Source organism: Pelobates fuscus, chromosome 4 (assembly GCF_036172605.1).
Source record: "Pelobates fuscus isolate aPelFus1 chromosome 4, aPelFus1.pri, whole genome shotgun sequence".
Taxonomy (NCBI): Eukaryota; Metazoa; Chordata; class Amphibia; order Anura; family Pelobatidae; genus Pelobates; species Pelobates fuscus.
Genome location: NC_086320.1, coordinates 237,914,846 through 237,938,729, shown reverse-complemented (window position 1 = coordinate 237,938,729; position 23,884 = coordinate 237,914,846). Strand labels below are relative to the sequence as shown.

The 23,884-nt window shown below is 46.6% G+C and overlaps 1 protein-coding gene across 1 annotated transcript in view; it reads right to left on the bottom strand.

Moving 5' to 3' along the window:
* The window catches only part of LOC134607988 (C-X-C chemokine receptor type 6-like), a 33,703-nt gene extending 9,961 nt beyond the window's left edge, over window positions 1-23,742 (bottom strand). Inside the window, exon 1 of the mRNA XM_063450607.1 lies at window positions 23,621-23,742. The gene's annotated coding sequence lies outside the window, so the exon portion shown is untranslated. The remainder of the gene's footprint in view (window positions 1-23,620) is intronic.
* Window positions 23,743-23,884: the final 142 nt, after the last annotated feature.

Here is a 23,884-nt window from a genome sequence, read left to right as displayed (position 1 = left end):
TAGGACTTTGTAGGCATGTGAGGAAGATGCAAGGAGCGTTGAAACGCAATGTGCTTTGTTCTATTACTGTGGACTTATACTCTATGGCACACTAGTAACTTGCATGTAAGATTTTTATATTGTTTGTTAAATAAATATTGTTTAGCTTGTTTTAACATAACCTATTGTAAGAGACTATAAATTTAAAATTGTGCATGCATACTGGTCTACCCCATTGTTATATGTGTTGCAAATATGCTTGAGGATTGCCGTCGGGGTACCTCACGCTTGTATGTTATTCTCAAAATGCACTGCAAAAATAAAGAATAAAAAAAATATATATATATATTGTTTATCTTACCTTAACTGGTGTTGCCTTCTCCTGTTTCTCCTACTAATGAGCAAATAGCTGTCACTTACTCTGTATGGAACTACAACTATCACACATATGCTGTACTACCTGAATCAGTTATTTTAACAAACTCAAAAAAATGTAAGTATGATACAATAAAAGAATAATTTTATCCAAGTATTACCTGTTTCCTCATTTCTGCAGGGATAGTTATACTAGATTTTGGGCTATATGTGTGCTTTTATTTTATTTTGTAATACACATTTTAAGAGGGTTGCATGTCATTGCACTTATGGATTAAGTAAGATATAACCCACCATTACAATATTTTGTTGTGCGCTGTTCACTTTTTTTGTTTACTGTGGTTTTTATTGTGTGGAACTCTCGTGATTAATTCCACAGTGATAACTAGCTGCACTTTAGTATTTATTGCACTTTGTAAAAGCGCCATGTATTGCACTGCTGTTAGGTATACTGTCAGTGGCGTACACACAACCCATGGGGCCCGGTGCAAAAACTGAACCGTGCCCCCCCACCCCCCGTGCTTACTCTGTGCGGGCTGGGGCTGCAACACATGGCGGCGGGCACCTGGTCGCAGGGGTCGCAGGGCTGTGACCCCTGCGACCGCGGTATGTACGCCAGTGCATGCAGATACACATACACTTAAAGTACCACTATAGACACCCAGATCACATCAGCTCAATGAAGTGATCTTGGTGCCATGTCCCTCTAGTTTTAACCCTGCAGCTGAAAACATAGCAGTTTCAGAGAAACTGCTATGTTTCACTGAGGGTTAATCCAGCCTCTAGTGGCTGTCGCATTGACAGCTGCTAGAGAAGCTTCTGCGATTCTCACTGTGAAAATCACAGTGAGAAGACGCTGAACATCCATAGGAAAGCATTGAGTAATGCTTTCCTATTGGCGGTTTGAATGTGCTTGCCGAGCATGCGCATTCGTAGCTGAGAGGCAGATCGGGACGGAGGGATCCCCAGCACCCATGGAGTCCGGCGCTGGAGAAAGGTAAGTGCTGAAGACACACACACTCTCACGAACAGACGCATACACACTAGCTAACAGACACACACATACACACTCTCACGAACAGACGCATACACACTAGCTAACAGACACACACATTTACTGACAGACACACTTAGTGACAGACATACATACACACTCACTGACAGACATACATGTGACGAAACCAATCTCGCCACATTGTATTGGAGGAGCCTGGTTGCCCGCCTGCTGCCTTTGGACTATGGGCCAGACTGTAAAATACTTATTTGCCCTGCAGAAAGGCTTATTCGTGCCTTTTCTGCCGGGGTGTTCGGTAGATTTTATCTACCGAACAAACTACCGATTGCCAGGCCACCCGGGAGCTGGAGTGTGCCCTCAATTTACCTCCATGAAGCTGCGGTTAACCGCAGCCTAATTGACTAATCCAGGGTGGTCTTTGTTCGTCGACCGAACACGTGGCGGCGGCCATTTTACAAGTACCGTACGGCCAGCGGTGTTCGGCACCTAACTTATGGAACTATAAACGGACACTTATTTGCACGAACACCGCTGAGCCGTCCGTCTCCTGGTTCCTGTTCGTGGGGATGTAGCCGAACAGCCGTTCATTCGGTATTCTTATGTGAACTGTGGTAACCCAGATAGCTATGCCATGGAGCCTATTCGTGTGATTAAAGACTTTGGCTCCATGGCGATTAAACTGTATTCGTGTAGTCTGGGTGCCATTCACCTAATAATGTGCACCCAGACCTGAGCTATCTGGGGATATGTAACATGTCCCTATTTAATGTGTAACAAGTAACTATATATATTTTAAAGCATCTTACTGCGTTTGTGTCCCCACATGCATAATGGATCTGGCCTTTGTCCTGGGAGATAATTGAACTACTTCATTAATTATCTCCAGGACAGAGAGGAGGAAACCAAGATGCATGGTGGGAAGGTATTGTGGCTGTATGTACTAATCTGATACATGTCTGTCTGCTGTTTCAGTCTTCCATCTGGTCCCCTAGGGGAGTGTCCACCAGGTGGGAGACCTGCATAAATACAGGGGCAGGTAGCCCTGAATAAACAGACCACTGCTTGACCTTCAACACGGAGCCTTGTCTCGTTCTTGGGGGGATTCACTGTATGCTGCTGGAAGATTGATTGCTAGGAATGTAAGCTGATGTCTGCTTTTCCTGTTCGTCTGCTAGCAGCTATTCGTGATGTTCCAGTTTGGAGTGCTATCTTATTCCCTGGTATGCAGTTCGGGAGTTTGATGTATTCACCTATATCCAAATTTGTGAGTTTTGGTGCTTTTACAGTAGCTGTGCCTTTTTGGGAAAAGGGGATTATCGCCTAAACGGATTTTTCCCCTTTTATGCTGAAACATAGTTACATAGTTAGATAGCTGAAAAGAGACTTGCGTCCATCAAGTTCAGCCTTCCTCACACCTGTTTTTTGCACACGGTCCGTTACAATTGGTGGCAAGCGGCGGGATCGTTCCTACAGCCAGAAGGACAGCTACAGGAGACACCATTGCTCTGGATTTTACAATTTGAGGGCAACGCATGTCTGAGTACAGCGACCCTGACAGCACCAGCATGGAACCAGCAGTAGAGTTCGATGAGGATGCCATGGAGGACCGATATGCAGTCCGTAGAGGCATCTGGTACCAGGCACTGGGCATTGTGGAATACCAACAGGGTAAGAGACTTCCCAAGGAAGATCAGCGTTTGCAGAAGCGACTAGCCCTGCGGATGCCCTTCCTGGGAGAGCAGCCCAGGGAGGAATGGGTAAAAGAATTGGAGCTCCGGGTATGGCAGGAGATGTGGCTGGAGGATGCCTACCAGGCGCTTTGGTGGTATGTTGCACAGTACCTGCCCTGGACAGCCGAGCATGACAAGCCAGAGGGAGAGGAGTTTGATGGTCCTGGTTTGTTATGGGAGTCCTTTTCAGAGCTTGAATTTGGGAGCCCTACACAAGACCAGTTCAGTGATCTCTTGGGGTGGAGGGAGAGCAGGTATGACTGGGATGACACTCATGAAATTGAGCAAGACCTGGTCCACCTGGTGACCCGGGAGATGGAGCTAGAACAGGGCTACCAGCAGCTGTTCCAATATTATGAGAAGGCTCAGCAGGAGAGCAGCAGGACAGACCCAGAGCCAGACCCATTCAGAGGGGACGAGATGGCACAGTTTTACTGGGAAGAACCCCAGGTGGCCAGTGGAGATGGGACCGAGGTCTCTCCACCGGTCCTGCAGGGAATTGGGAGCCCAGTCTCCATTCCCCAGCGGCAGTGTAAAGTGCAGGGAGAGGAGAGCAGTGTCCTCCCTCCCCAGCGGCAGGCTGAGTTACAGGGGGCAGAGGTAGTTGTTCCTGCCCCCCAGCAGCAGAGTGATATGCCAGGAGGGCAATGTGAAGTGCAGGGAGAGGAGAGCAGCCTCCTCCCTCCCCAGTGGCAGGCTGAGTTACAGGGGGCAGAGGTAGTTGTTCCTGCCCCCCAGCAGCAGAGTGATATGCCAGGAGGGCAATGTGAAGTGCAGGGAGAGGAGAGCAGCCTCCTCCCTCCCCAGCGGCAGGCTGAGTTACAGGGGGCAGAGGTTGTTGTTCCTGCCCCCCAGCAGCAGAGTGATATGCCAGGAGGGCAATGTGAAGTACAGGGAGAGGAGAGCAGCGTCCTCCCTCCCCAGCGGCAGGCTGAGTTATAGGGGGCAGAGGTAGTTGTTCCTGCCCCCCAGCAGCAGAGTGATTTGCCAGGAAGGCGGTGTGAAGAGCAGGGAGAGGAGAGCAGTGTCCTCCCTCCCCAGCGGCAGCGTGATTTTTCGGGAATGGGGAGCCCAGTCTCCATTCTCCAGCGGCAGTGTTATTTGTTGGGAATCGGGAGCCCAGTCTCCAGTCCCCAGCGGCAGAGTATCCAGCAGGGAATAGAGAGCCCAGTCTCCTTTCCCCAGCAGCAGGACTCTGTATTGGGAGGAGAGACAGTCGGTCTCCCTCCGCAAAAACTAGAAGTATGTATGGGAGAGGAGATTGTTACCACCTCTCCCCAGCGGCGGATCATCAATGGGCAGAGTGTTCTATCGGGAGAGGAGCTTGTTACCCCCTCTCCCCAGCGGCAGTTTAATGTACCAGGGGGAGACTGTAAGCCCCCCACCGGTGCAGATGGGACCGTGGTCTCTGCACTTACCACACAGGGGGTAGGGATGGTCGGTCCTACCCCCCCACGACAGAGCTGTGTATCCAAGGGGGAGACAGTCCATCTCCAGCAACCAGGCTCCAACCAGACTACTCCGGTGGTAGTGCTGGCACCAGGACAGAGTACCGCTGGTCTCTGCCCACTCAGCAACCCACCAAGGCAGCCTACCGGTCCCCCACACAGCCGTGGTGAGGCACCTGGACATGGACAAGATTCTCCTCTACCCAGGTGTAGTAACCATTTATTGTGGGTGGGCTGTACTGTTTTTTCTGCTTTGTGGGTGGGCTGCGGGACTAACAAGGGCACTGACCGGCAAGAGGTCAGATACCCTGTTAGTCTGTTTGGAAAAGGGGAGAAATGTGGTGAAACCAACCTCGCCACTGGGCCCTGGAGAAGCCTGTTTGCCCACCTCCTACCTGTTGACTATGGCCCCGGGGTTATTTGGGGCATATTGTATTTTATTGTGCGACTGCTGGCCCTTTAAGCACAGTGAATGGTATTTTATTGTACTGCTGCTGGCCCTTTAAGAACTGTCTGGGGACATATTGAGACTTTGGGTACCAATACCCTTTAAGACTATGGCCCCTGAAAACGTATGGACTTTTATCCAGTGTGTATGGCCCTTTAAGAACCGTCTGGGGACATCTTGTAACTTTGGTGAACAATGCTCCTTTAAGACTAAGTCCCCAGACCTGTAAAATAACTTGCCCCTGGCTTTCTCCCTCTTGGTTCAGTAAATAGAGCTTACTGAACCAAGTACCACACAGGCGGACCACCCAGAAGTTAAAGTGTGCAGGCAATTTACCTCCCAGGCTGTGAGGTTACTGCAGGTTAATTGCCGACCACTGGGTGGCCGCAGTTCGTGCAAACGAACACGTGGCGGCAGCCATCTTTGTTCAGTCGAACGCGGTCAGCGGTGTATGCTAAAGATTCTGTGGAACTGAAATCGGCTACACATTTTACCGAACCCTTACCTTCTCCTACACTTCGTTTTTCAGCTCCAGAGACTAAGTCCCGTTCGAAATGGTCGTTTTTCCGCATGAAATTGACCGACCGCAGAGCCCAAATCTATGGAACTGTTTTGGGCAGGAAAATGTGCTTACGGTCGGTCATAAAGGGACCTCCAGCTAACTTTTGATCCACTGGAGGGATTTGGCTGATTTTTGGAAGGGTGTATGTTTAAAGTGTGCTGATTCTAAATATGTAGTAATCTTTTAGGAAGATTGGATGTATGGATTTAAAGTTATAGCACATGTATAAAAACTGTAGTTTTCCTGGCTGTATAATTATGTTAACTGGTTATCTGAGGGGAGGGGATGTGTGGGTTGTACCATGTATCTGACTGGTTATTTTATGCCTCCCCCTGGGTGTGGCCTGTATGTGTACAATTGTAATAAAAGCCAGGCTGGATGTGCCAGTGGAGAGTTCCTGCTTAACCCTCAAAGTGAAGTGTCGTCTCATTATTGGGGGGGAGGATTTATTGCATGCTGTTCCAGTTTGACTGCTAGGAGTGCAAACCTATTCGTATGGTTCCTATTCAACTGTCTACAGCATTCAGAGGCTTGAGAGGATTCATATGCTTCTCTGATTCGGTGATTGTGGTGTCTGCCAGAGTGCTTGGAGTCCTCAGGAAGCGCTAGGAGCATCCATTAACGGAGGTACCCAGTCGGGGTGCCAGGCGATCCATTACAATACACATACACACTCACTTACAAAACACACACTCACTAACAGACACCAAACAGACTCACTAACAGACGCACACAAACTAACACACTCAGTAACACACACATAGTAACACACTCACTGACACACACACACACACACACTCTAACACTAACGCACACACATACACTCTAACACTAACACACACACACACTCTAACACACACACACACACACACACATTTTTTTTAAATGTAATCCCCCAGCCTCCCTACCTTTGGGAGTGTTGAGGGGATTCCCTGGGGTTAAGTGGTGTTGCTGGGTGGCCGGTCACCGGGCAGGCTGGCGGGCGCGTGAGGGAGCACTCTCCCCTGAGTGCTCCCTGTTCAGCTCCCTCGCGCGCCGCGTACTGATGCCAGAGCCGGAATATGACGTCATATTCCGGCTCCGGCATCAGTGCGGTGCAGGGGCGGACTGAGAACCCTCAGGGCCCCCAGGCAAAATAAATCAAGGGCCCCCTGACAGGCCCCACCCATACTCTGCAGCAAGCGCCACCCATGCCCCGCCTCCATGCACCGCCTACAGCCACACCCTACACAATCTTTAGACACAAGGAACAAAAGTGCAATAATCCCTTCGAGGCCCCAGTAGAGACTGCAATTGAGGGCTAATGGGCCATGGAGGGGGGGTCTTTCTAGCAGAGGCTATCTCAGTGTCCTTTAGAGAGTGTGTTAGAAAGAATCCCCTCCAGGCCCTATTAGAGACTACAATGGAGTCTAATAGGCTTGGAAGGGGGTCTTTCTAACTGAGGCCATCTCAGTGTCCCTGCTGGAAACAGTCGCCTCCAGGCCCCAGTAGAGACTACAATTGAGGGCTAATGGGCCATGGAGGGGGGGGAGCATTCTAGCAGAGGCTATCTCAGTGTCCTTTAGAGAGTGTGTTAGAATGAATTTCCTCCAGGTCCCATTAGAGACTACAATGGAGTCTAATGGGGCCTGGAGGGGGGTCTCTCCAACACTCTTGTTCCTATTCACAATATAGCAACACAACATAGCTCGCTGATACCTAGGCCAAGTTGGCTCCTCTTACCTTAATTACTGTTGCTGGCTGGCAGTTTGTGGGCTTGCTGGAAGGCTGTGGGCTTACTGGCTGCGGCTGGCAGGCTGTGGGCTTGCTGGCTACTGCCGGCAGGCTGTGGGCTTGCTGGCTGTGGCTGGCAGGCTGTTGGCTTGCTGGCTGCGGCTGGCAGGCTGTGGCTTGCTGGCTGTGGCTTGCTGGCTGGCAGGCTGTGGCTTGCTGGCTGCGGTTGGCAGGCTGTGGGCTTGCTGGCTGTAAGCCTAACTGGTGGCCTGTGGGCTGGCTGGTTGGCTACTGGCCAGCCTGTGGGCTGGCTGGCCGGCCTGTGGGCTGGCTGGCTGGCCGGCCTGTGGGCTGGCTGGCTTTCTGGCTACTGGGGCACTTGTAGATTATTTAAAGAAATAATCCATGCACAATAACCACTACTGCTCTGTGTAGTCGTTATGGTGCCAGGAGGTTTGGGCCCCCCTTTCAGAGTAAGTAGTCAAACCGTTTAAGAACAGTTTGACAACTTACCTGGGGTCTGCTGGGATATGAGGCTGTAGTAGGTTATAGGAGCAGTGGTGCAATGTGTAAGGGGTGCAGTGTGTGTGAAAGGTTCAGTGTGTGTGTGTAGGGTGTGTGTGGCAATGTGTGTATGAGGGGGCTGTGTATGTGTGTGGCAATGTTAGTATGGGGGGCTGTGTGTGTATGGGTGGGCAGTGTATGTGTGTGTGTGTGAGGCAATGTGTGTAAATGTGTATGGTGTGTGTGGGTGTATGGGGGGCAGTGTGTGAATGTGTATGGTGTGTGGGGGCAGTGTGTTTATGGGGCTAGAGTTCACTCTCACCACTGTGACCACCAGGAATCCCTGGTGGTAACAGTGTTGAGAGTGAACTCTAGCCCGTAGCTCCAGGGCTAGAGTTTACTCTCGCAAGAGCCGTAACGTTGCCGTGGTAACCGCGGCAACTATCTGTGCTCGCGCAAGAAGGACCCAGAGGAGCTGCAGGCTGATCTCCCGGGTCCTCTCTTCCTCCCTCCCCTGCCAGCTGCCCGCGCGGTGCCTGCGGACAGGGGAGGGGGCAATTGACCTCCTCTTACTCCCCCCTCCCCCTCTTCTTACCCCCCTCCCCCTCTTCTTACCCCCCTTCTTACTCCCCCCCTCTTCTTACTCCCCCCTCACTCTCTTCTTACCCCCCTTCTTACTCTCCCCCTCTTCTTACTCCCCCTCCCCCTCTTCTTACTCCCCCTTCTTACTCTCCCCCTCTTCTTACTCCCCCCTCCCCCTCTTCTTACTCCCACCTCGTCTTACTCCTCCCTCTTCTTACCCCCCTCTTCTTACTCCCCTCCCCCTCTTCTTACCCCCTCCCCCCTCTTCTTACCCCTCTCCCCCTCTTCTTACTCCCCCCTACCCCCTCTTCTTACTCCCCTCCCCCTCTTCTTACCCCCTCCCCCTCTTCTTACCCCCTCCCCCTTTTTACTCCCCCCTCCCCTACTTCTTACTCCCCCCTCCCCCTCTTCTTACCCCCTTCTTACTCCCCCCTCTTCTTACCCCCCTCCCCCCTCTTCTTACCCCCTCCCCTCTTCTTACTCCCCTCCCCCCTCTTCTTACTCCCCCCTCCCCCCTCTTCTCACTCCCCCCTCCCCCTCTTCTTACTCCCCCCTCCCCCTCTTCTTACTCCACCCTTCCTCTTTTTTCTCCCCCCTCCCCCTCTTCTTACCCCCTTCTTACTCCCCCCTCCCTTCTTACTCCCCCCTCCGCCTCTTCTTACCCCCTTCTTACGCCCCCCTCTCGTCTTACTCCCCCCTCCTCTCTTCTTACCCCTCTCTCTCTCTTCTTACTCCCTCTCTTCTTACTCCCTCTCTTCTTACCCCCTCCCTCTCTCTTCTTACCCCCACCCTCTCTTCTTACCCCCCTCTATTCTTACCCACCCCTCCCTCTCTCTTCTTACCACCCCTCCCTCTCTCTTCTTACCCCCCTCCCTCTCTCTTCTTACCCCCCTCCCTCTCTTCTTATCCCCCCTCCCTCTCTCTTCTTACCCCCCTCCCTCTCTCTTCTTACCCCCCTCCCTTTCTCTTCTTACCTCCCTCTCTTCTTACCCCCCTCCCTTTCTCTTCTTACCCTCCTCCCTCTCTCTTCTTACCCCCTCCCTCTCTCTTCTTACCCCCTCTCCCTTTTCTTCTTACCCCTCTCCCTTTCTCTTCTTACCCCCTCCCTCTTTCTTCTTACCCCCTCCATCTTTCTTCTTACCCCCTCTGTTCTTACCCCCCCTCCCCCTCTGTTCTTACCCCCCTCCCTCTCTGTTCTTACCCCCCTCTCTCTTCTTACCCCCTCCCTTTCTCTTCTTACCCCCCCTTCCTTTCTCTTCTTACCCCCCTCCCTCTTTCTTCTTACCCCCCTCCCTCTTTCTTCTTACCCCCTCCCTCTTTCTTCTTACCCCCCTCCCTCTCTGTTCTTACCCCCCTCCCTCTCTGTTCTTACCCCCCTCCCTTTCTCTTCTTACCCCCCTCTCTTCTTACCCCCCTCCCTTTCTCTTCTTACCCCCTTCTTACTCCCCCCTCCTCTCTGCTTACCCCCCTCTCTCTCTCTTCTTACTCCCCCTCCCTCTCTTCTTACCCTCTCCCTCTCTTCTTACCCCCCTCTCTTCTTACCCACCCCTCCCTCTCTCTTCTTACCCCCCTCTCTCTTCTTACCCCCTCTCTTCTTACCCCCCTCCCTCTCTCTTCTTACCCCCTCCCTATCTCTTCTTACCCCCCTCCCTTTTTCTTCTTACCCCCCTCTCTCTTCTTACCCCCCCTCCCTCTCTCTTCTTACCCCCCCTCCCTCTCTCTTCTTACCCCCTCCCTCTCTCTTCTTACCCCCCTCCCTTTTCTTCTTACCCCTCCCTTTCTCTTCTTACCCCCTCCCTTTCTCTTCTACCCCCCCTCCCTCTTTCTTCTTACCCCCTCCATCTTTCTTCTTACCCCCCTCCCTCTCTGTTCTTACCCCCTCCCTCTCTGTTCTTACCCCCCTCCCTCTCCTTCTTACCCCCCTCCCTTTCTCTTCTTCCCCCCCCTTTCTCTTCTACCCCCCTCCCTCTATCTTCTTACCCCCTCCATCTTTCTTCTTACCCCCTCCCTCTCTGTTCTTACCCCCCTCCCTCTCTGTTCTTACCCCCTCTCTCTTCTTACCCCCTCCCTTTCTCTTCTTACCCCCCTCCCTCTTTCTTCTTACCCCCCCCTCTTTCTTCTTACCCCCCTCCCTCTCTGTTCTTACCCCCTCTTCTTACCCCCCCTCCCTTTATCTTCCTACCCCCCTCCCTTTCTCTTCTTACCCCCCTCCCTTTCTCTTCTTACCCCCCTCCCTCTTTCTTCTTACCCCCCTCCCTCTCTGTTCTTACCCCCCCTCCCTCTCTGTTCTTAACCCCTCCCTCTCTGTTCTTACCCCCCTCTCTGTTCTTACCCCCCTCCCTCTCTGTTCTTACCCCCTCCCTCTCTGTTCTTACCCCCCCTCCCTCTCTGTTCTTACCCCCCCTCCCTCTCTGTTCTTACCCCCTCCCCTGTAGCATGGCCGAGCTGCTCTCCGGTCCGCGATGCCCGGCTGGAGTGATAGGAAGCTGCACACTGAGTGTGCACCTTCCTGTCAGTCCGGCCGGGTACAGGAAACAGAAACTCCACGCGGAACAGGAGTTTCTGTTTCCTGTACCCGGCCGGACTGACAGGAAGGTGCACACTCAGTGTGCACCTTCCTATCACTCCGGCCGGGCACCGCGGACCGCAGAGCAGCTCGGCCACGCTACAGGGGAGGGGAGGTGAGGTGAGAAGCTGCAGCCGCCTGAGGCTCTTAAGAGAGCGCTCAGGCGGCTGCAGCATTTAAAGGGGCGGCCGGCCCCCTCAGTGTGCCGCCGGGCCCCCTGATGGCGGGCCCCCCTCCCGGCCGGGCCCTCGGACCATGTCCGAAGTGCCCAACCGGTCAGTCCGCCCCTGGTGCGGTGCGAGATGGAGCTGGGCAGAGAGCGCTCAGGGGAGAGTGCTCCCTCGCGCGCCCGCCAGCCTGCCCGTCCGGTGACACCAGGGCCAGCCTCGACCATACTGGCGTACATACCGGATTGCAGGGCAGCCGAGCCCCCTGGTGGGCCGGGCTCCCTGGTGGGCCGGGCCCGGTCGCAGCCGCCACCCCTGCGACCCCGGTATGTACGCCACTGTATACTGTCCTTCTCAGTTATAGTAGCTGGAAACGCTGTGCAACTAATCTTTTTGGGATAATTATGCTGTTGAGCCTCGACGGTATGAAATCTTTTAAATGAGTTCACTTGCAATACCGCTGGGAATGTATGGTCAACTTGAACCTTCCTCTCACATTAATGAAGTCAGCACTGGAATAGAGGCAGAAACCTTCACTATATAGAAGGGGATATGCCAGGGCTGACCCTTGTCTCCACTCCTATTCACAATCAGGACTGAAACCCTGGCAAAATCACCAAGAGAGGATCCAGATATAACTGGTCTGAAGCTCACAGCAAGGGAGTAGAAGATTTGCGAACAGTGTTTTCCTGACTATGACTAATCCTCGAGTCTCCTTGCCTAATCTTTATGCAGCTATGCAGTTTTGCAGGCCTCTCCCACTACAAACTTAACTGGCCAAAATGTAGTGGTTTGAGAGTGGGAGTCAATGATGATGACATTTTGTGGACAGGTGATATGGACTACTTGGGGATCAGGCTGATGATGAACAGAAGCAAATATATATATATATATATATATATATATATATATATATATATATATATTGTGTATTAATATTGTTTTTGTATTTTATTGTACCCTATTGTATCAATGCAATGTTTTGTGGACCCAAGACATACTTGAAAACAAGAGAAATCAAATCAAATCAAATCAAACAAAAGAAAAATATTTTCTAAATAAAAATATAAATGCATGTAACTATTCATTTTCATATCAGCATCTCTTAAAGAGACACTGTAGGCACTTAAACAGCTTAAAGTGATTACAATTTTTTGAGTCCCCTGGTGCCATTCTTCCATTCAGTGTTAAAACATTTGTATTGTTTAAATGCTAAAGAATGACCTGCTTGGGCTATTGAGGAAGCATAAGCCTGAGCAGCAATGAGCCCCTGTGATTGACTTTCAGCCTATCACAGCTCCCATTGTTGATATGAATTGCTATTGCTAGAAATAAGTGTGTAAACGCTGCCTTGTAGTGTAGGGGGATTGAGGTTGTAATTTGGAGGTCAGTGATTGTGGTGTAGGTAGCTGGATGTGATAGTGTAGATGAGAGGTAAGTGTAGTAGGATAGGGGCTATGGGGTGGAGGGTGAATTGAGGGCTGTAGTTTAGGGGCACAGGCAGTAGAATATTTGGCATGTTAAAAAAATAATAAGTAAATAACAAAGATTCTTCTGTTCTTTCTTGCTTACCTTGGGCCCTAGTTACATAGTTAGATAGCTGAAAAGAGACTTGCGTCCATCAAGTTCAACCTTCCTCATATATGCTTTTGCTGTTGATCCAAAAGAAGGCAAAAAACCCAGTCTGAAGCACTTCAAATTTTGCAACAAACTAGGAAAAAATTCATTCTTAACCTCAAAATAGCAGTCAGATGTCTCCTTGGATCAAGCAGCTATTACCCCACTAATTAGAAATTATATCCCTGTATGTTACCGTATATACTCGAGTATAAGCCGAGTTTTTCAGCACATTGTTTGTGCTGAAAACCCCCAACTCGGCTTATACTCGAGTCAGTGTCTGTATTATGGCAATTTACATTGCCATAATACAGACTGGGGGCTGGCAGGAAGCACTTACCTCTCCTGCAGCTCCTGTCAGCTCCCTTCTCCTCCGCGCCGGTCCGTTCAGCACCTCTGTCAGCTCCCAGTGTAAATCTCGCGAGAGCCGCGGGGTCATAGTGCGGCTCTCGCGAGACTTACAGTGTGAGCTGACAGAAGAGCTGCACAGACCGGCGCGGAGAAGGAGGGAGCTGACAGGAGCTGCAGGAGAGGTAAGTGCTCCCTGCCAGCCCCCCTCACCCCCCACTGAACAGCCAATGCCACTCGCCCACCAGGGAGTGAGAGCCCCCCTCCCTGCCATGTATCAAGCAGGGAGGGGGGACGAAAAAAAAATTATAATAATAAAATCAAATAATAAAAATAATAATAATAAAAAATAATAATTAAAATGCACAAATATTCCAGATACAGAGATGGAGGGACTCTGGCTTTACCTAATTTTTAACAAAACAATCTGTCCTGAATTAAATTCCTTCAATAGAAAAGTCTATAGTCAATTTGAAGTTGATTATGGGGTTTAGGATCCTCGAGCTACTATGTAACAAGTGTCTTCCTCAAAATGTACACCCCATAAGCTTCAGGCTCATGTGGTGGGAATCTAGATTACTACTGGGCATACCAACCTTAGCTGCCATATAAGCTTTATATAAGTTTGGAACCTTGAATTTGTCCATATTATTTTCAAGGATCACATCAATGACAATAGACAAGTTAATGTGTTTAGCAAACTGAATAATTGCTGTGTCCACTGTAGGGGCAGCAACTCGGGAGCAGGCATAGTGTTGGAAGAGGATGGAAATTTTAGTGAACGTTTGCCATCTCTACTTCTTCACCGATTTCTACCATCCTTCTTGAATTAGATTCAGAATGATGTTATGAAGCCCTGTGTAAAATGCTTGACTGCGGAAGATATATTTACTTGTGGTATTGTAAAATACATTGTATATTATTTATCATTTGCAAATTTGAGGGGGAGAATTTAAATGGCACTTGACGAACTTTTCAAATAATACTTATTATAAAAAGAGCTGTAATTCACGAAACAACAACAAAAAATAATAATTATTATATAACAAAAAAAATTGTAAATAATATTTTTAAAAAAATAATAAAAGACTTAGACCACAGTCCTAAACTGAGGTTTTAACATTAGGAGATAAAATCAGCCCAGAGCTGTGATGTCTAGGTATGAAATAATTAGTAAGGACACATTGAGCTATTTTCACAACTAGCACTTAACAAAGCTGGATTAGCTGGTCCTTTCTCACGAGCGGGGGCAATCAGTCCTCCTAACAAGCAGTACACCATTCTGATGGAAAAACTTCCATAGCAAACTCCCACACTACTGAGCATGGCACGGCGGGCCAAAGTGGGGTGCATGTCAGTAACTGTAGCCTTGAATTGACAATTTTGAGTTAACGTTAAATCAATCTCTTAACCTCGTTATCATTTTAGTCCCTAAATCACTCCCAAATTATTACTATGCCTGTTGTACCTAACAGCATAAAGTACAAACTCTATCCTCCTAACTCCAAATGTGCCAACCATGAGACCTTCACAGCGGGACTTTGCGCAGATGCACCACCCACCGCAGGGATTACTCACCCAGTCCCGTCAAGGCATCGGCTGATCCCACAGGGACTGAAACTATACCACAGGCATAGTAACCTCAGACACTTGACTTTCTTTGCCCCTCTGGAACGCACACGCATGCCTGCTGATGTGTATCATTTATTATTCCTATTTTGTTCAGCCTCATTTTCCTACATATCCCATCACTCGCAGCCATAACAGAGGCTATTAAGATAAGATGCTAGGGTAGATAGGGGGTTTTACTTATAACTTACTTTTTAAATCGATACTCTCATCTCATGTTCCACACATTCAACCCTCTGGCACTGCTCTTGCTCAACGTGCATATTTTTCATAAACCACGCAGAGTTAGCTACCGAGTTTAATTATAACTTGTAATCAAAAATGTCTATACTTTGTTTGCATATTTAATTTAAAATGACCTGCACTCGCCACTGAGAATAAGCATTGTGCAGCCTGTTTCCCTTATGTCTTTATGCCAGTCAGGTTATTCTAGCATGCCATTCATATTTTTGTCTGTATAATGTTCCGAATTGTGTGACCTGGGGCGAAGCGGTTCTGCCTCTTTGGCCCCTCTTTAGCCAGCATGTTCACGTTGAGCACATTACGACAACGCCAACTTAAAATCTGCCTTCATTTTATGAATAACATCCAACGGCTTCTAAGCTACAGAAATAGATATATATTTCATAGATTCACTTATTTTAAACATTATTATCGCTAGTCTTCCCGATATGTTTAACTTGTGCTTCTTACCATCTAATTATCTGACTTACTTTGTTTCTGCCTGTTTGTTACTCTTGAGAAAAAAAAAAAAAAATGTGCACCCTTTCTTAATTGCCACAGAAATATGTCTTTTGAAATGCCTGTAACTATTGTCGTGGCAAATTAACAAGTCTGTCAAGCTTTTGCACATCAAAAATAAAGAATTAAAAAAAAAAAAAAAAAATAATAATAAAAATGCCCACCCCCCACCAAGGCGCTGCAACACAAACACACACTGCATCATACACACACACTGCATCATACACACACTGCACTCATACACACACACTGCACTCATACACACACTGCACTCATGCAAACACTGCATTCATACACACACACACTGCATTCATACAAACACTGCATTCATACACACACACACTGCATTCATACACACACTGTGCTCATACACACACTGCGCTCATACACACACTGCATTTATACACACACTGCACTCATACACACACACTGCACTCATACACACACTGCATTCATTATATACACACACTGTAAATAAATATTCAATTAATATAATTTTTTTAGGATCTAATTTTATTTAGAAATTTACCAGTAGCTGCTGCATTTCCCACCCTAGTCTTATACTCGAGTCAATAAGTTTTCCCAGTTTTTGGGGGTAAAATTAGGGGCCTCGGCTTATATTCGGGTTGGCTTATACTCGAGTATATACGGTATGTTTTTGCAAGTATTTATCTAATTGCAGTTTAAGCATCTGTATAGACTCTGACAAAACCACCTCTTCAGGCAATGAATTCCATATCCTTATTGCTCTTACTGTAAAAAAAACTTTTCTTTGCCTTAGATGAAATCTCCTTTCTTCAAGCCTAAATGTGTGACCTCGTGTCCTATGTATAGCCCTGTTTATGAATAGATTTCCAGGAAATGGTTTGTACTGGCCCCGAATATATTTGTATAATGTTATCATATCCCCGCTCAGGCACCGTTTTTCCAAACTGAAGAGATTTAAATGTTTTAACCTTTCTTCATAACTAAAATGCTCCATTCCTTTTATCAATTTTATAACTCGTCTCTGCACTTTTTCTAGTGCCATGATATCTTTCTTTAGAACAGGTGCCCAAAATTGCACAGCATATTCAAGGTGTGGTCTTACCAGCGATTTATAAAGAGGCAAAATTATATTTTCATCTCCAAAATGTTTGCCCCTATTTATACATGACAAAACCTTACTGGCCTTAGCAACGGCAGATTGACATTGCATATTGCTACCTAATTTGTTGTCTATAACAATTCCCAAATCCTTTTTGTGTGTGGTTATCCCTAGTTCACTACCATTTAGGGTGTAAATTGCTTGTGCATTCTTAACCCCGAAGTGCATAACTTTGCATTTTTCTACGTTAAATTTCATCTGCCATTTTAGTGCCCAGTCCCCCAATCTATCCAAATCCATCTGCAGAAAGGCAATATCCTGCTCACATTTTATTACTTTACAAAGTTTTGTGTCATCTGCAAACACTGAAACAGGGCTTTCAATGCCCATTTCAAGATCATTTATAAATATGTTAAATAGAAGCGGTCCCAAAACAGAACCCTGAGGGACACCACTTACCACTTTTGTCCAGATTGAAAATTTACCATTTATGACAACTCGCTGTACTCTATCCTTAAGCCAATGTTCTACCCAAGAACAAGAATATTCATCTAGACCAATTTCTTTTAGTTTGAAGACAAACCTATTGTGAGGAACCGTATCAAATGCTTTGGCAAAATCCAAGTAGATCACATCCACTGCAACACCCTGATCTATATTTCTACTTACTTCTTCGTAGAATGCAATTAGGTTAGTTTGACATGACCTATGTTTCATAAAACCATGCTGATTATTGCTATAACACAGTTCTTCCCAATGAATTCCTGAATATTATCCCTTAATAGCTGTTCAAATAATTTCCCAGTCACAGAAGTTAAGCTCACAGGTCTATAATTTCCAGGCAAGGATTTTGAACCCTTTTTAAATATAGGAACAACATCTGCCTTCCTCCAATCCTCCGGTACAATACCTGAAACAAAAGAATCTTGAAAAATTAAATACAGAGGTTCACTTATTTCCCCACTTAGCTCCTTAAGTACTCGTGGGTGGATACCGTCAGGCCCCGGAGGTTTATTTACATACATTTTCTTTAATAGTTGTAGCACCTTGTCTCGAGTTATCCAATCACAAGTTATCTGCAAGTTTGTTGCAGCAATCATATGCATATCTCTTGCCATAGGATCCACATTAATATATACTGAAGAAAAATAGTTATTTAAAATTTCTGCCTTTTCCTGGTCTTCATTGACTAACAGACCTGTACCTACACTTTCATTTTTTGTTTTTTTAGAATTAATGTTGAACATTGATCACTGGTTGTCTGGTGTGCTCAGTATCTGGAGTGCAGCCCACATGTACCACAGATTTCTCAAGCAGGGCTAGGTTAGGACCCAATATAGGGAGCTATACACAAAGAAGCGAACTGTTAGAATCCAAGGCGCTCAGAACAGACCTTGAGCAGACTAACACCACGGTAATGAGTTGCAGAGCTGATATGGCCCATTTAACAACATGGGTAGATGATCTAGATAAATGCGGCCGCAGGCTGAACCTGCATGTCCGCGGAGTGAGAGAAGGGGGCCCTTCAGAAAACATTCCTGAGCTCCTGAGACAAATCTTCAGCCAGGAACTGGGAGGCCAACATCTGCCCAGACTAGGCCTGGTTAGGGCCCACTGAGCATTTGGACCCCCACCGACACCTGAAGACCAACCCAGGGACATCATATGCTGCCTAGATAATTTCCAATTGAAAGAAGAAATACTGCTCACAGCCCGCCGCATGGGCACCCTCCGCCTAGAGGGTCAGACGATAAGCATATACTAAGACCTCTCCCATAGTGTTCCACTGTTTGACTGTTGGCTGACCTGTATTAAGGCAAGAGAGATAGTATATCTCTGACACCAGCAGGGCGCCCCTTCAGACCAGTGTCAGGTGGCAGCTTCCCCCTCCTCTCCATGCTTCTGCTTTCTGCAATGCTGCACGCTTACTGGCTCTGGAAAACTAGATCTCCTTGTTCTGCTATGTTTTCTATTGTGGGCAATCTCGAGTTCCACAGACATTTTGTCCACAAGCTCTAAGATTTCCGATGGTGAGTGGAGCATGGGATTCTGTTTGTCTCTGATATTGTCCATAGGGAGTGTTATCATGGCATTAAAGACTTTATAAATATATATGAACTTGGAGGAGAGTTGTTATGGATTTTTTTGGTAGATCATTTGACTGAGTACATGACAGCAGTGATGACACAATTTGAGTATCTTTAAAAAGTTCAGGAGAAAGGATTGCTATTTCTACAATCCATTCCTCCTACCTTGAAAAAAATCAAAATACAAGGAAACACCTTACCATCTGCATTAGGGGATTTGGAGGTAGACATCTCAGAGGAAAAGTGTTTGTGTATGTTTGCCTCATTGCTGAAGATTGTGGTGTGTACTACAGGGAACTATTTAAAATGCACCTACCATTGGTATTGTGCTCCACTCAAACTGAACAGAGTTTTTCAAACTTCCCCACCCTTTTGTTTGAGAGTCTGTGGGGAAGTTGGAACCTGTTACCATGTTTGGTGGTGGTGCGGCATGGTTGGGACTTTCTGGTCCACTGATTTTCAGTGACATATTAAGAGTGACCTTCTATCCTGACCCAGAAGCTCTATGTTGAAGTTAAGCAATACACTGCTTAGCCACTAGAGGTGTGTTTAATTGTGTAACTGCCACTCCACTCAGATCACTTCAATGACCTGACTTTAGTGGTCCTTTAACTTTGTGACACAAATGATAAATGGGCCCAAGATTTAGAGAGGAAAAATGTTAAATAATAATTATAGTGACACAATAACTAGTGTAAAGCATAATGTAGGATGATATACTTTCTTAAGGAGTTGTGGTTTAAGGAATTTAAAATACTGGAGACTAGGGAAAGTCTGTTAAGATACAGTTTGCTCAAAAGTTTGCATACTCTGGCAAAAAATGTGAAATTGTGACATTGATTTTGAAAATATGACTGATCTGATATTGAAGCCATTTATTATCACATAGCTATTTGGCACCTTTTAAAATCATAATGATAACAGAAATCACGCAAATGGCCCTGATCAAAAGTTTACATATTCTTGAATTTTTGGCCTTGTTACAGACACACAAGGCGACACACACAGGTTAAGATGGCAATTAAAGGTTAATTTCCCATACCTGTTGCTTTTTAAATTGCAATTAGTGTCTGTGTATAAATAGTCAATGAGTTTGTTAGCTCTTACATGAACTCACTGAGCATGCTAGATACTGAGCCATCTGGAGCAGAAAAGAACTGTCAAAAGGCCTGCGTAACAAGGTAATGGAACTTTATAAAGATGGAAAAGCCTTGAAAATGCCAGTCAGTACTGTTCAATCGCTTATTAGGAAGTGGAAATCCAAGCCAAGGTCAGGAAGACCAAGAAAGATTTCAACTACAACTGCCAGGAGAATTGTTTGGGATAGAAAGAAAAACCCACAGGTAACCATCAGGAGAAATGCTGGCTGCTCTGGAAAAAGACGGTGTGGTTCTTCCAAGGAGCACAATATGACGATTCTTGAACAAAAATGAGCTGCATGGTCAAGTTGCCAGAAAGAAGCCTTTACTGCGCCAATGCCATAAAAATGCCGGTTACAATATGTCCGACAATACCTTGACTCGCCTCACAGCTTCTACCACACTGTAATTTGAAATTACGAGATCAAAAAAGAGCTTAATAGTCACAACCACAAGAGCTTTGTTTGGAAAGGGATCAACAAGGTTTATAGTGAAAAGAATACCACCCCCACTGTGAAGCATGGTGGTGGCTCAAAGATGTTTTTTTTTAGGGGGGGGGGGGGGGGGCTTTAAAGGCATGGGGAATCTTGTGAAAATTGATGGAAAGATGAATACAGCATGTTATCAGAAAATACTGGCAGACAATTATCATTCTTCTGTACGAAGGCTGTGCATGGGACGCTCTTAGGTTTTCCAGCATGACAATAACCCCAAGCACAAGGCCAAGTTGACCCTCCAGTGGTTACAGCAGAAAAAGGTGAAGGATCTGAAGTGGCCATCATATCTCAAATGTGGGGTCATACAAGACGATGAAAGAGTTTGCATGACCTGGAAGCATTTTACCAAGACGAATAGGCAGCTATACCACTTACTGCAAGAATTAGGGGCCTCATAGACAACTATTACAAAAGACTGCATGCAGTCATCGATGCTAAAGGGGTCAATACACAGTATAAAGAACTAAAGGTATGCAGACTTTTGAACAGGGGTAATTTCATTTTTTTCTTCAGTGCCATGTTCTGTTGTATGATTGTGCCATTCTGTTAGACCTACATTTCAATATAAATCCCATAAGAAATAAAGAAATGTGTTTTGCCTGCTCACTAATGTTTTCTTTAAAAATGGTACATATATCGGGGGGCGGAGCCAAGCAACGGAGCTGAATGGCCGCATGTTCTCTGAGCTCCAGGCCATCAAACGAAATACCAAGCGATTACAAGGGTCTTTCACACCCCAAAAGCAGGATAATTGAGCCCACAGCCCACCCTCACGATATGGGGAGAAAGACCAAGAAGCCAAGGGCCGAGAAACCGATTATGGGCATGAACATCGGCGATCTATGGCGCCAGGCTCGAAGGGAGCAGAGCCTAACATGGCCGACCTCTCCAACGACTCGGAGATCTCCGAGGACTTTTCACTGGGAACACCAGGAGGTCAGATACCCGAGCAGAGAGCTATTAAACCCATCACCCCTCACCTATACTCGGCCCCGGTGACGACCGCAATCTTGAAGGGCCTCTTAGCGGAGCTCCAACACACAATCCAGGCCGACATGGCCCAGATCCGAGGGGACTTACAAGGCCTCATGACCCGCATGGGCGCTATAGAGACCGACGCCCAGAAACAGGCCCAACACACAACACGTCTCCACACAGCTATACAAGAGCTACAAACCCAACAAAGCAAATGGATAAAAAGCTCGCAGAGCTGGAGGACCGGAGACGCACACCAAACCTCAAGTTAAGAGGCATTTCAGAGGAGATCCCGGAAAAGGAGCTGCCACACTTCCTACGTCGACTTCTCACTGGACTGCTACCCCATAAGCAGGCCAAACAGGTGGGAGTGGAGGGGCCATTCCGACTTCGTAAACCAGCGACAGCACCAACGTCAGCACCAAGAGATGTCTTGGTAAAATTCCACAGCAACGACGACAACACTGCTCTAATGAACGCTGTTCGAAACAACTCACCATACCCCTTCGAAGGCATGCAACTGACGTTCTATGCAGAGCTGTCAGGAGACACCATGGCGTGGAGGAGGTCGCTTAGGCCTTTCACAGCGTTACTACGCACCAACGGCCTCAGATACCGATAGCGACTGCAACGCACACTTGAGATACTACACGGCACCGACACACACTCTGTCAGTGACCTTAAGGAGGCAGTCGGCCTGTTACCCACACTGGGACTACCAACAAACGCCCTGGACACAGCACGGTCGAGCACGGCGGCACCCCTGCCTCACATCTGGAATCCGGCAACGACACGTCCCTTCATACCACGGGGAGCGAGGCAAGATGAACGGGCAGCTGTCAATACCTGAGCGGCCCTAGATAGCCTGCTGAGACGGGCCTGAACTTGCCTCATCACTGAAGTGTATTTTCAATTATCTTAATTGACTCTCACTGAACTTTATGTTACTAGAATACGTTACCTTTTTCTTTTATGTTTTTTTTGTCTCTTTTTTTACTGCTGATGATACCTACCATGTTCGGATCCCTCACCACTGAGGCCACCCGCATATCACCACTCCTCACATTATATATAGTGGGGCATTACATAACGAGCCACCGAACCGCCAGGTCTCCCCATCACCACATCCCCAGTGCTAGCGCTTCCTAATGACAGTGCTTCAGAAATTATCCCTGCTGTATCAGCTAGTATCTAAATTACCCTACAGTCAATGCAGCTCACAGTACCTGGCACCATAACTTGCAAACCACCATGCATATCAGCACTTAACGCTCATGAGAACAGAACCCATGACATACGAACACAGCCCACGCCTCACATTTTACTTGGTTAGCAATACCCATATACTTAATCCTACACTTCTCGATACAATATAGAATTATGCACTGTGTTTATATTGCTAAGGCCTAAGAAGCTAATGTCTCTAACTATAAACTATTGCATATGTTGTCATGACGCTACAAAATCGTGTGTATCTGCCTGTCCTCTTTACTCGTCAGCAACTCGTGCTAACCAGTCTATACAGTCACTGTTGCATGCATACTTTGATTTTAGGACTGTATTAGGCGTAACTAATATCTCTGCATCTACTAGTCTCACGACCTGGCTACTCTAAAACATGACACAACATGCTTGTATATTATAGATACACTAACTTAACTTACTGAGCAGCATAGCATTGTGTGTGCTTAACTTGCTTAGATGTAAGCTTGTTTAATTTGTTATTATTTTACCATCTTTATTCTTCTGGTATTTCTCAATAGGCATCATTTGTAGAGAGGCCTCTCACGCTAACTAAACCACCTTTTCCATAGTAAACACTCATTTTTTCTTAGATCGCAAACTTTCAACTAGCAATTCTAAAACTGTTCCTGCCAACAAACATGTTATGCATAGACCGCTTAGACAGGAATGTTAAATCTGTTCATGTTACAAAAAAAATGTGCTGAGCTTTCCTCATGCTGACCAACTGTTAACATATGTGGTTATATACTTGTCACTGCTGTTGGGGCATGAACAAGCCCTTTTGTTAAACTTTCATGCACTCCAAAAATAAAGAATAAAAAAAAAAAATGGAACATATATCACCAATTCTCCAAGGATATGCTAATGTTTGAGCACAACTTTATTTGTAATAAATCCCCTCCAACAAAAATATATGTATTTTCTGTTTAAAAAAAAAAGAAATGTAGGACAAACAATACATTTTAGATTCTCTTTACTAAATACTTTTTGTCAAAATTAGTTCAAATCCACTAAAATTAGATTAACGTGTTAACTTTATATATTAGCTATTAGCATCACATACATATTTAGCACACTAGAACAATGTAGAATAATTATTCTATACTGTTTACTATTGCTTGTAAAAAAAAAAGCAAAATATTATGTCAACAAATGCTAGTGCTTACCTTGTGCAGCTGATAAAATGATCTTGCAAACTGGTTGCTTAGATGATTCACACTTGTGATTATTGCAAGACTTCTGTCTGCTCGCAGAAGAAATGCTTTAATCAGAGTCTGATTTTGCTTGAGTGCCTTGAAGCAAGTGTCTGTTTTAAGAAGTGTGTCTTGATAATATGTTTTTTTCCTGCTGACTAATACTTCCTTTAAAGAGTACCTGCCACAATAGGCACAACTTATGTCTAATAAAAGATCATGATATCGTATTTATAT